Source organism: Mustelus asterias, chromosome 21, assembly GCF_964213995.1.
Source record: "Mustelus asterias chromosome 21, sMusAst1.hap1.1, whole genome shotgun sequence".
Lineage (NCBI taxonomy): Eukaryota > Metazoa > Chordata > Chondrichthyes > Carcharhiniformes > Triakidae > Mustelus > Mustelus asterias.
The window spans coordinates 9,106,769-9,119,552 of NC_135821.1; positions in this window are offsets into that span (position 1 = coordinate 9,106,769).

Here is a 12,784-nt window from a genome sequence, read left to right on the forward strand (position 1 = left end):
GGGTCTAAAGGGGCAGTTTTTTCACTGAGAGGGTGGTGAGTGTCTGGAACAAGCTGCCAGAGGCAGTAGTAGAGGCAGGTACAATTTTGTCTTTTAAAAAGCGTTCAGACAGTTACATTGATAAGATGGGTATAGAGAGATATGGGTCAAATGCAGGCAATTGGGATTAGCTTAGTGGTAAAAACTGGGTGGCATGGACAAGTTGGGCCGAAGGGCCTGTTTCCTTGCTGTTAACCTCTAAACAGGGTTCCATTGTCTGTAATTTGAACCTTGGGTATCCCATGCATACTAAAAGATTGACGGAGTTTCTCTGTTATTGTAAGAGGTAGAAGAGGCACGTTGATCCATTTCGAATGGACATTGATGAGAATTAAAAACATGGAGCCCATAAATGGCCCTGCGAAGTCTGCATGTGCCCACACACAGGATCTCCCTGGCCATTCCCAAGGGTGTAACAAGGCTGCTGGTGGGGCATTGTCGTTTTCCTGGCATGTTTTGCACCGCTCGACCAGGTTTTCCGATCTCATTGTCTATGCCAGGCTACCAGACAGAGCTCTTTGTGAGCATTTTCATCTTAGAAATTCCTGGGTGACCATCATGCAATTCTTGAACTAATGGTTGCAGACCTGGACAAGGGACAACCCCCTGGGTTCCCCACAAGATGATGCCATCTTTTGTGCTCAACTCCTGATATTTAGAGAGATAACATCCGTAGTTGGGAAAATGCTGGAATCTATCATTAAGGAAGAAATAGCAGGACACCTGGAAAAGAATGGTTCAATCAAGCAGATGCAGCATGGATTCATGAAGGGAAAGTCATGTTTGACTAATTTACTGGAATTGTTTGAGGATATGACGAGTGCGGTTGACAGTGGGGAACCGGTGGATGTGGTGTATTTAGATTTCCAGAAGGCATTCGATAAGGTGCCTCACAAAAGGTTGCTGCATAAGATAAAGGTACATGGAGTTGGGGGTAAAGTGTTAGCGTGGATTGAGGATTGGTTATCTAACAGAAAGCAGAGAGTTGGAATAAATGGGTGCTTTTTCGGTTTGCAATCAGTGACTAGTAGTGTGCCGCAGGGATCGGTGCTGGGGCCTCAACTATTTACCATATACATAGACGATCTGGAGGAGGGGACCGAGTGTAGGGTAACAAAGTTTGCGGATGACACAAAGATGAGTGGGAAAGCAAATTGCGTGGAGGACACAGAGAGTCTGCAGAGAGATTTGGATAGGCTAAGTGAGTGGGCAAGGATCTGGCAGATGGAGTATAACGTTGGTAAGTGTGAGCTTATCCACTTTGGAAGGAATAATAGTAAAATGGACTATTATTTAAACGGTGAAAAATTACAACATGCTACTGTGCAGAGGGACCTGGGGGTCCTTGTGCATGAATCGCAAAAACTCAGTTTGCAGGTGCAGCAGGTAATCAAGAAGGCAAATGGAATGGTGGCCTTTATCGCGAGAGGGATGGAGTATAAAAGCAGGGAGGTCATGCTGCAACTGTACAGGGTACTGGTGAGGCCGCACCTAGAGTACTGTGTACAATTTTGGTCCCCTTATTTAAGAAAGGATATATTAGCTTTGGAGGGGGTACAGAGAAGGTTCACCAGGTTGATTCCGAAGATGAGGGGGTTAGCTTATGAGGAGAGATTGAGTAGACTGGGCCTGTACTCATTGGAGTTTAGAAGGTTGAGGGGAGATCTTATTGAGACATATAAGATAATGAAGGGGCTAGACAGGGTAGAAGCAGCGAGGTTATTTCCACTTACAATGGAAACAAGAACTAGGGGGCATAGCCTCAAAATACGGGGGAGTCAATTTAGAACAGAGTTGAGGAGGAACTTCTTCTCCCAGAGGGTAGTGAATCTTTGGAATTCTCTGCCCAATGAAGCAGTAGAGGCTACCTCGTTAAATGTGTTTAAGTCACAGATAGATAGATTTTTAACCATTAAGGGAATTAAGGGTTATGGGGAGCGGGCGAGTAAGTGGAACTGAACCCACTATCAAATCAGCCATGATCTTTTTGAATGGCGGAGCAGGCTTGAGGGGCTAGATGGCCTACTCCTGCTCCTGCTCCTATTTCTTATGTTCTTATAAGGTTTCAAATCCTCCATAGGATGCCCTTGTGGTCCACCATTTGAGAAGACGTGACATAGTTTTGCCGACGTAGGGTCCTTTCAGGTCCATGCCTGGTTTTTCTTGGCAGAGTGTCTATGAAGTTCAGAGTCATGATGACTTCATCCATCTTCGGAGGAGAAGGTAGGCTGGTGGATATTGGCAGGCGGCTCAAGGCATCTGCATTGGCTATATGTCTTGTTGCAAGAAGGATGTTCCCGATGATGGGGGTCTCCAGAACCAGGGGTCATAGTCTGAGGATGAAGGGTAGACTGTTTAGGATAGAGATGAAGAGAAATGTCTTCACCTAAAGAGTGGTCAGCGTGTGGATTTCACTACCACAGAAAGTAGTTGAGGCCAAAACATTGTATGTTTTCAAGAAGCAGTTAGAAATAACACTCGAGGTGAAGGGGATCAAAGGATATGGTGAAAGGCGCAATCAAGCTGTTGAGTTGGATGATCAGCCATGATCATAATGAATGGTGGAGCAGGCTCGAAGGGTTGAATGGCCCTTCCTGCTGTTATTTTCCATGTCTTCCTTGACGCTGTTCTAAGGTATAGTCAAAAGGCACCTTCTAAGGGTGGCCAGCATTGGATCCGGGCTGATGAGATGTGAGGAATCACCTCCTCTTCATTGAAGAGGGCAAACAGAGGTTTGTGGTCGGTTACTATAGTGAAATGCTGTAGATGTACTAGAACTTCTTCACTGCGAACACCATGGCCAAACGTTTTTTAACCTGGGCATACTTCTTCTCTGCATCCGCCAAAGTTTGTGGTCCGTATGCAATTAGATGTTCTGTCCCATCATCCCAACGGTGCAATAATACTGCTCCTATTCCATAGGGGGAGACATCACAGGTTAATGGTCTCGGGAGTAATATTGGCTGGTATATTTGTTGACAGCAATTGTTTAACTTTTGCTAAGGCTTTCTCTTGTGGTGTTTACCACAACCATTTTTGATTTTTTTTTAACAGTACATGGAGGGATGCCAGCATGGTGCCAAGTTCGGCATGAACTCTCTGTTGTAATTTATGAGACCTAGGAAAGACTTCAATCGTATTCCTTGGAGTCGAAGGCCCTTTTATGGCTTTCACCTTCTCTTCGACAGGGTTTGATCCATCCTTGTTAACTCTGTATCTGAGGTACAGGATACAGTGGGGGAGTTGCACTACTGGTTAAGAATATCACAGCTGTACTGCGGGAGGACACCTCGGAGGGCTCATACAGCAAGGCAATATGGGTAGAGCTCAGGAATATGAGGGGTGTAGTCACAATGTTGGGGGTTTACTATAGGCCGCCCAACAACCAGTGGTAGATGGAGGAACAGATATGTCGGCAGATTTTGGCAAGGTGTAAAAGTAACAGGTTTGTTGTGGTGGGAGATGCTAAATTCCCCTATATTGACTGGGACTCACTTAGTGCTAGGGGTGTGGATGGGACAGAGTTTGTAAGGAGCATCCAGGAGGGCTTCTTGAAACAGTATGTAGATAGTCCGATGAGGGAAGGGGCAATACTGGACCTGGTATTGGGGAATGAGTCCGGCCAGGTGGTTGACGTTTCAGTCGGGGAACAGTTCGGGAACAGTGACTACAATGCAGTAAGCTTTAAGGTACTAATGGATAAAGATAACTGTAGTCCTCAAGTGAAGGTGCTAAATTCGGGGAAGGCTAATTACAACAATATTAGGGAGGAACTGAAGAATGTAGATTGGGGGCAAATGTTTGAGGGCAAATCCACATCTGGCATGTGGGAGGCTTTCAAATATAAGTTGATAGGGATTCAGGACCAGCACATTGCTGTAAAGATGAAGGATAAGCTTGGCAAGTTTTGGGAACCTTGGATAATGAGAGATATTGTGAGCCTAGTCAAAGAGAAAAAGGAAGCATTTGTCAAAATTAGGAGGCTGGGAACGAAGCAAGTGTGGAATACAAGGAAAGTAGAAAGAAACTTAAGCATGGAGTAAGGAGGGCTAAAAGGGGTAATGAAAAAGCATTGGCCAGCAGGATTAAGGAAAATCCCAAGGCTTTTTATACATATATAAAGAGCAAGAGGGTAGCCAGGGAGAGGGTTGGCCCACTCAAGGACAGGGAAGGGAACCTTTGCGTGGAGCCAGAGGAAATGGGCGAGGTATTAAATGAGTACTTTGCTTCAGTATTCACCAAAGAGAAGGACTTGGTGGATGATGAGTCTGGGAAATAGTGTGTAGATAGTTTGAGTCATGTTGAGATCAAAAAGTAGGAGGTATTGGGGTTCTTGAGAAACATTAAGGTAGACAAGTCCCAGGGCCTGATGGGATATACCCCAGAATACTGAGAGAGGCAAGGGAGGAAATTGCTGGGGCCTTGAGAGAAATCTTTGTATCCTCACAGGCTATAGGGGAGGTCCCAGAGGATTGGAGAATAGCCAATGTTGTTCCTTTGTTTAAAGAAGGGTAGCAAGAATAATCCAGGTAATTACAGGCCGGTGAGCCTGACGTCAGTGGTAGGGAAGTTATTAGAGAGGATTCTTTGAGACAGGATTTACCCCCACTTGGAAATAAGTGGACATATTAGCGAGAGGCAGCATGGTTTTGTGAAGGGGAGGTCGTGCCTCACTAACTTGATTGAGTTTTTCAAGGAAGTAACGAAGATGATTGATGAGGGTAGGGCCGTGGATGTTCTCAGCATGGACTTCAGTAAGGCCTTTGACAAGGTCCTTCATGGCAGACAGAGTACTCTTCGTTGTCCAGTACTTCCCCGGAGTACAGACTATTGTCCACAGCAAACTACCCAGCCTTCAGGAGAAGTGACCACGACACCACACAACCCTGCCACAGCAACCTCTGCAAGACGTGCCGGATCATCGACACCGATGCCATCATCTTATGTGAGAACACCATCCACCAGGTACACGGTACATACTCTTGCAACTGATACGCTGCAGGAAAGGATGTCCCGAGGCATGGTACATTGGGGAGGCCATGCAGACGCTATGACAGTGGATGAATGAACACCGCTCGACAATCACCAGGCAAGAGTGTTCTCTTGGGGAACACTTCAGCAGTCACGGGCATTCGGCCTCTGATCTTCGGGTAAGCGTTCTCCAAGGCGGTCTTCACGACACACGTCAGCGCAGAGTCGCTGAGCAGAGGCTGATAGCCAAGTTCCGCACACATGAGGACGGCCTCAACCGGGATCTTGGATTCATGTCACACTATCTGTAACCCCCATGACTTGCCTGGGCTTGCAAAATCTCACTAACTGTCCTGTCTGGAGACAATACACATCTCTTTAACCTGTGCTTAACGCTCTCTCCACTCACATTGTCTGTACCTTTAAGACTTGATTACCTGCAAAGACTCGCATTCCAACCATTATTTTGTAAATTGAGTTTGTGTCTTTATATGCCCTGTTTGTGAACAGAACTTCCACTCACCTGACGAAGGAGCAGCAAGCGCTCCGAAAGCTAGTGGATTTTGCTACCAAATAAACCTGTTGGACTTTAACCTGGTGTTATTACACTTCTTACTGTGTCTACTTCCGCGTCCAGATGGTGGCCAATTACCTGGAGTTTAGTCTTGATTAGAGCCAGTTTGGGTGCAACAATACAATTACGCTGCATCAACTTCTCATTCTCAGGCTGGTTTATCTGTAAAGCCCTGTCCTGAGGTGGCTTCATCCTTCAGCCTGGGCGGTATGTGTTTTGCCTGTTTCGGTAGCCTTGTCTGGGACAGACTCCATGACTACAAGTGCAACACGGATGTGCTCTTTTCTTACTGTATTGTAGCCCATCTAGCTCTGGAATCTCGTGGCCTCAGACTCCAATCGGCCTTTCGTGCCAGTAAATGGGAGGTGTGAGCGTTATCCGCTGGGGACTTGGGTCTGCGGTATGCGGGGGGGGGGGGGCGGGGGGGCCAAGGCTGAGGATGGTACAGTCTATGGATACCTGATGCTCTTGGGCCCCTTTTTCCACATTTTTGTGGGAAAGGGCCATATTATGGCTTTCTTGAGGTCTAGAGTTGGTTCAGTCAGTAGCTTCCTTTGGTTTGCAATATTATTAATTCCACATAACAAACGATAACTTAACATTTCCAGAATTGCTGACCCGTATTCTGTGTTCCACCAATTTACATAGTCTAGCCAAAAATTCAGTGACTGATTCCCCAGGGAGTCTAGTTGCTGTGTTAAACCTTAAGCATTGCAATATAACAGACGGTTTAGGGATGTAGTGGTCCAATACCATAGCTACCAATTTGTCAAAAGCGTAGATTAAACTTTAAATGATGTTGAAAGTCAGGGCCCAACAAGCGGTCATGAGGATGACTTTTTGCCTGTCGTCCCGTTATTTCCCGTTTGCCCGGAAGAAATATCTTATTCTGTCAGTGTACTGGGGCCAATCCTCAACATAAGTTCCCAGTTTTCCAAGCAGTGGCATTTTCAGTATCTCACCGCCACTGTCTTACATGGGTTCATTGAAAGACAAGGGTGTCTGAAATTTTTCTTGTTCCTCTTCGCCAGTGTACTGAATCTGGAAGGTCAGCTGGAAAGGAACATAGTTTGTTCCAGAATGCAAAGTAAAACCACTACCGTGGTGTACACACACTAGTCTCTCTTTGGGACTAGAGTTCAGCAGGCCCAGTCCTAGGTCTGCCTTACAAAAGGCTCAGGTAATGAATTCCAGTTGGGCAGGCCACTGCCTGTTACTAAGGATACACATACTCAATAAGCTCCACAGGAAGATCAGTCAGTGATTCCCATAGAACTGGTAGGGGTTATCACATCAGGCAATGAATGCTGGAAAATGCAATTAAAATAGATAGGGGCTTGGTGGCTGGTACAGCACAATGGGCCAAAGTGCCTCTTTATGTGCTGTAATACTCTATGACTCTTAAGAGGGTTTGGCCTACGATATTACCCTGAGGAATTCCTGCAATGGTGTCCTGGAACTGAGATGAATGACCTCCAAAAACCAGAACCATCTTCCTTTGTTCCAGCTATGAATTCAACCAGTGGGCAGTTTTCCCCCAAATACCATTGACACTAGTTTTGCTAGGGCTCCTTGATGTCACACTCAGTCAAATGCTGCTTTGATATCAAGGGCAGCCACCCTCACCTCACCTCTGGACTTCAGCTCTTTTGTCCATGTTTGGACCAAGGATGTAATGAGATCCCAATCTGAGTGACTCTGGTAGAACCCAATCTGAATGTCAGTGAGTAGTTATTGCTAAGCAAGTGCCACTTGTTAGCACTGTTGATGAACTCTTCCATCACTTTACTGATGATTGAGGGTAAACTTATTGGGTGGTAATTAGCCAGGTTGGATTTGCCCTGCTTTTTGTTGCATAGATATCATTGCAGGAGTTCCTCAGGGTAGAATCCTAAGCCCAACCATCTTCAACTGCTTCATCAGTTACTTTCCTTTCATCATAAGGTCAGAAGTAAAGGATTGCATAATGCTCTGCTCCAGTTTCAACTTCTCAGATACTAAAGTGGTCCATGTTCAAATGCAGCAAGATCTGGACAGTATCGACGCTTGGGCTGAAAAATGGCAAATAACATTTGGACCACACAAGTGTCAGCAATGATCATTTCCAACGAGAGAGAGTGTAACTATCGCCCCTTGACATTCAGTGGCAATACTATTGTTGAATCCCCACTACCAACATACTGGGGGTTACCATTGATCAGAATATAAATACTGTGGCTACAAGATTTGGTCAGCGGCTTGGAGCACCAGCGAGTAACTCACAGTCTGACTTCCAAAAGCCTGTCCACTATCTGCAAGACACAAATGAAGAGTGTAATGGAATACTCTCCATTTGCCTGGATGAGTGCAGCTCTCCAACAACACTGAAGAAGCTTGACACCATCCAGGATAAAGCAGCCCACCTGATTGGCACCCCATCCACAGACATTTGCGCCTGCCACTACCGACGCACAGTGGCAGCATTGTATACAATCTACACTGCAGCAATTCACCAAGGCTCCTTAGACAGCACCTTCTAAACTCATGACTGCTACAGTCCGAAAGGACAAGAACAGCAGATGCATGGAAACATCACCACCTGGAAATTCTCCTCCAAGCCACACTCCACCCTGACTTGGAAATGTAACACTGTTTCTGTCACTGTCACTGGTTCAAAATTCTTGAACTTGAGCATTGTGGGTGTATCTACACTAGGGATGTCAGTGGGTCACAAAGGCTGTTCACCACCAGCTCCTCAACGGTAATTAGAGACGGGCAATAAAGCAAGGCCGACATCCTATGGATCAATTAAAAAAATACATGGTAACTGAAACCTATCTTTATGGTATTCTGTGCCTGATAACTTTCTTGTCAACTCTTAATTTACAATTAATATGTGCACTTGGTGTTAAATACATGTCCTTGCCTTTTTTCCAACACAGGGATTGAAAGAAGAAATAAATAGATTACAGTATCATCTCACATGTGAAGATTTGACAGTGTAAGTTGGACATAGTAATAGACATCAGAGTTTGGAAAGCTCACAAAGCCAGAATTTAATCAGGATGTTTTTAAATCTGCCTTAGGGTTATCTGGTGCATTTTCATAGAATTATTGAAATCATAGAATCCCTACAGTGCAGAAGGAGGCCATTCGGTCCATTTAGCCTGCACCGACAACAATCCCAACCAGTGTGTGGGAGTGTGGGAGGAAACCAGAGAATCCAGAGGAAACTCACGCAGACACGGGGAGAATGTGCAAACTCCACACAGACAGTCACCCAAGGCCGCAATTGAACCTGCGTCTCTGGTGCTCTGAGGCAGAGTGCTAACCACTGTGCCATTGTGCCGCCATTTTCACTACTGGCTGAGCTTTCATGAATATCATGACCAAAATTGATTTTTGCAACAAAGTAAAAAAGGTCTTTGCAAAGAAAATTTATGGATTGTACTTTTTAGAAGTACTTTCCCATTTTAAAATGAAATTATATATTTTTGTTATTTCAGACTGTACTTTGTTATGGTTTTTAGATAATGTTATTTCTGACACTCCAGGGTGTCAAGTCCATCTGTTACTTAAAATTTATGATAATATTATCCCTAGCTTTCAGTCCTTTTAGTGTGTGGAGGTGCTACTACTCCAAGCTTCACCTTTTGGATCTATTTAACTGGTGCTAAAGCTAAGTTTTTATTTGGAATCTGTAACATTTTTATTTGCTGTCCTGCTGTGTAAAGAAGAAATTAAATTTAGTTAAGCCACGTTGCCACTTTGAGCCTAACTATTTGCCGCTCATTTTACTCCCTATGTCTTTTGGGTGAAGCTAGTGGAGAAGGATAGGGGAAATTTTGAAAGGAGTTGGGGTTGAGTTCAGACCAAGGAGCGAGAATGATGGAGGAAGAATGATGTGAACAGTAAGTGATTGAAATTATGAATAGTGAACGAAAGAATCTTAGTGGAATGGAAGTGGCGGTGTTGTGCAGGAGAGGTTCTGGAACCAAGCAATTTGTTTTCAAATTTAGCTTATACTGCTAAAGTTTGTTCATAATGTTTTAAGTGCTTTAATAATACAATTTGTCAATTTCCCATTGTATTGTTTTAGACTTATTTGCCAACTCACTTAACTTATCCATGTCACTACTTAACCTCCTTATGTCCTCTTCACTACTTATTTTCCCATCTATATTTGTTCCATCAGCAAATTTTGCAATTGTATCTTCAACCCCTTCAGCTAAGTCATTTTATAAATTGTAAAAAGTTGAGGCTCCAGCACTGATGTGATCCCTGTGGTACACCATTCATTACATCCTGACAGCCAGAAGACCCATTTATACCAACTCTGTTTCCTGTTAGATAGCCAATCTTTTGGAAATCGAAGCATAACACATTCTTTGGTTCCCTATTATCCACAGTACATGTACTCCTTCAAAGAATTGTGACAGTGAAAGAGTAGTGATTATAGAATCAAGTCAGGATGGTGTGTGCCTTGGAGGTGAACTTGAAGGTGGTGGTATTTCCATGCAATTGTTTCTTTTAGGTGCTACAAGTCATGGGTTTGGAAGATGTTGTTGCAGAAAACTTGGCAAACTGCTGCAGTGCATCCTCTATCTGGTAGACACTGTGGGCCCGATTTTTACCATCAAGTTGCGCCTATTTTCGGGTGTGAAAACTTGGTAAAGTCAGGTGTGAGGTGAGTAGCATGATCCGCACCCTCCTCCGCACCGGTTCCCCCTTTACCAAGGCCTGAAAATGGTCGTGATCGGGACTGTGCCCAAAACGGACGCGACAGCCATTTAAATGCATTTGCATACATTTAAATTGACTTAACGGACTGCACGTCCAACCTTACCGGCACTTCCCTCTTTACCACCGTGTTCACTCATCCAGATTTGGTGGGGAAGCGGGGTCCGCTGCCACTCTGTCTGTGATCAGTGAGGGGGAAGGGGAGGAGGGGCCCACGATTGGTCTGGGTGGTGGAGGGGATGAAGGAATAAGGGGGTCAGTAATGTTGTGGGGGGTGGGGCAATGTCTATGGGGGCTTGGGAAGGCATTATCCGGCCCAGCAGAGAGATGTGGTAGGGTAGCATTATTCCATCAATTTATTTTCTGCGCATGCTGTGGTAAATCACTGTTATCTGTTATCTGTTACCTGTATATGTGGCACATCCCTGTTGGTTCCGCCCAAGTCTCCTCCCCCTGGTCTGGGTATAAAGGCGGTGGCTCCTCCCCCCTTGCTCTCAGTTCAGACCAGATCACCGACAGGGATGGCTCCAAGTTCTTGCCAATAAAAGCCTATTTGTCTTGCTCACAACTAGTCTCGGCTCGATTGATAGTGCATTACATGCGCAGTTGGAGGCGCCAATCAGAGCTACAGGATTTTGGGCGTGTGGTGGCCCTGCCCACAGGCTTGTGCAGCGCAATTCGGAATTGCTGATATTTTTTCAGGTAGTGTGTGTATGGGGGCACCTAAGAACAGGTCTAAAAGTCGGATCTGAAACACTCCTAGTTTCAAGTCCGCCCAGCACTTGGAATCAAAATATTAAAATAGGGCGCTGTGTGTACCAGTGGTGGAGGGAGTGATGCACGTGGTGCTGATCAAGTTGGCTGCTTTGCCCTGGATGGTGTTAAACTTTTATTGCTGAAGCAATAAAAAGAACAATGTGCATTTATCTAAAGCTTTTCATGACCCACAGGTCATCCCAAAATGCTTTACTGGCAATAAGGTACTTTTGAAGTGTACCCACTGTTGTAAAATAGGAACCCAGCAGCAGCTTGCACAGCAATCTCTCACAAACAGCAATGAGATAATACCCAGATAATGTTTTTGTGATTTGGATTAAAGGATGAATATTAGCTAGCACACCTCATCTCTTTTTTTGTGCCCACAGAGCCTGTGGTCTGCAGGGTATAGAATTACAAAGTGCCACTGCTCCTGTAAAAGCTCCAGAACACTCACTGCAACTAGAAATAGAAGAGATTCAGCAGGTGGGAATTATCTATAGAACTCAATTAGATCAATTAACATAGACATTTATATGCCAAAGCCAGAACCGAAAGGAGGCAGGCCCTTGGAGTGTGATCATGACTCAACTTTTCACATTTGGTCAGCTGATTTTGGTGTCCAGCTTATTTTCTGCATGGCCCTGTGGAAAAACAGAACAGCCAGTTCCAAACCAATCTCGATGCATCTCTGTGAAGATGTTAGTTGAAGGTAAATTGAATTGCATATTTTCACACTTTTTTTCCCTTTGGAAAGTAAGGACTTCACAGATTGGTTAACATCCTATTTTGAGTCATGTGCACACTCCTTCCATGGCCAACAAGTCCAGGCTTGGGACTTGAACCTGGGAACTTGTAGCTCAGTGCAGCAATGCTACTAATCCAGCTACTAAGACTCTACTGATGTTGAATAAAGCCAAAGGAAGATATCATTGTTTCAGAGAATTGGTTGCCCACATATTTCATAAATTTTACATGTCCATTATGAGTATTGCCTTCCTCAGATTGCCTGTGTACTGATGATTGCATAATGCTCAATACAATAGTGTCAAGGCTATTCAAGATAATGAAGCAGAAAATGATGGAAATACATGGAGGTCCACCAACATCCAACAGACAAAAGCTGGGTGATCGTTGAGAATTTGGAGGAAACATTTGTACCTGAAATCTGTGGGCCATAAAAGCCTAGGCTTTCTGATGATGACCCACCACTTTTCTGACATGTCATATGGAAATGTGTTCTGGGATGTTCCCTACCAAAATCCACTACCCATCTGGAGGGTGATTCATAAAAATGACCTATCCATATGTGAGCAGGCATATATAAATGAAACAAAAATGAAAAGAAATTAAAATAAAAATGATCATGCAATAATACCTCACTATAAGTTGTCAAGGCCAAGAACACACACAGCTGTAATCTTGTGTAATCTAAGTCACAAATAAGATTTAAGGAAACATACAATAATGCAGGAGAAATTTGTAAAGAAAAAGTAATCAAGAGGCTAGGAAAATAATTGGTAGTCGATTTAAGAGGTAACAAAAGTTGCATTAAGCCCAACAAAAGTTTTCCTAATTTTGTGTCTCACAGTGGCTCATTTAGATCATGGTTCTGCACCTTATCCTGAGTCTTGCATACTATGAACTTTATCAGATTACAATAACTTAGCAGCTCAGCACTTGCTGTCTTGGTGTCAATGGAAGAAGGTTACCTTGCAAGTTAAA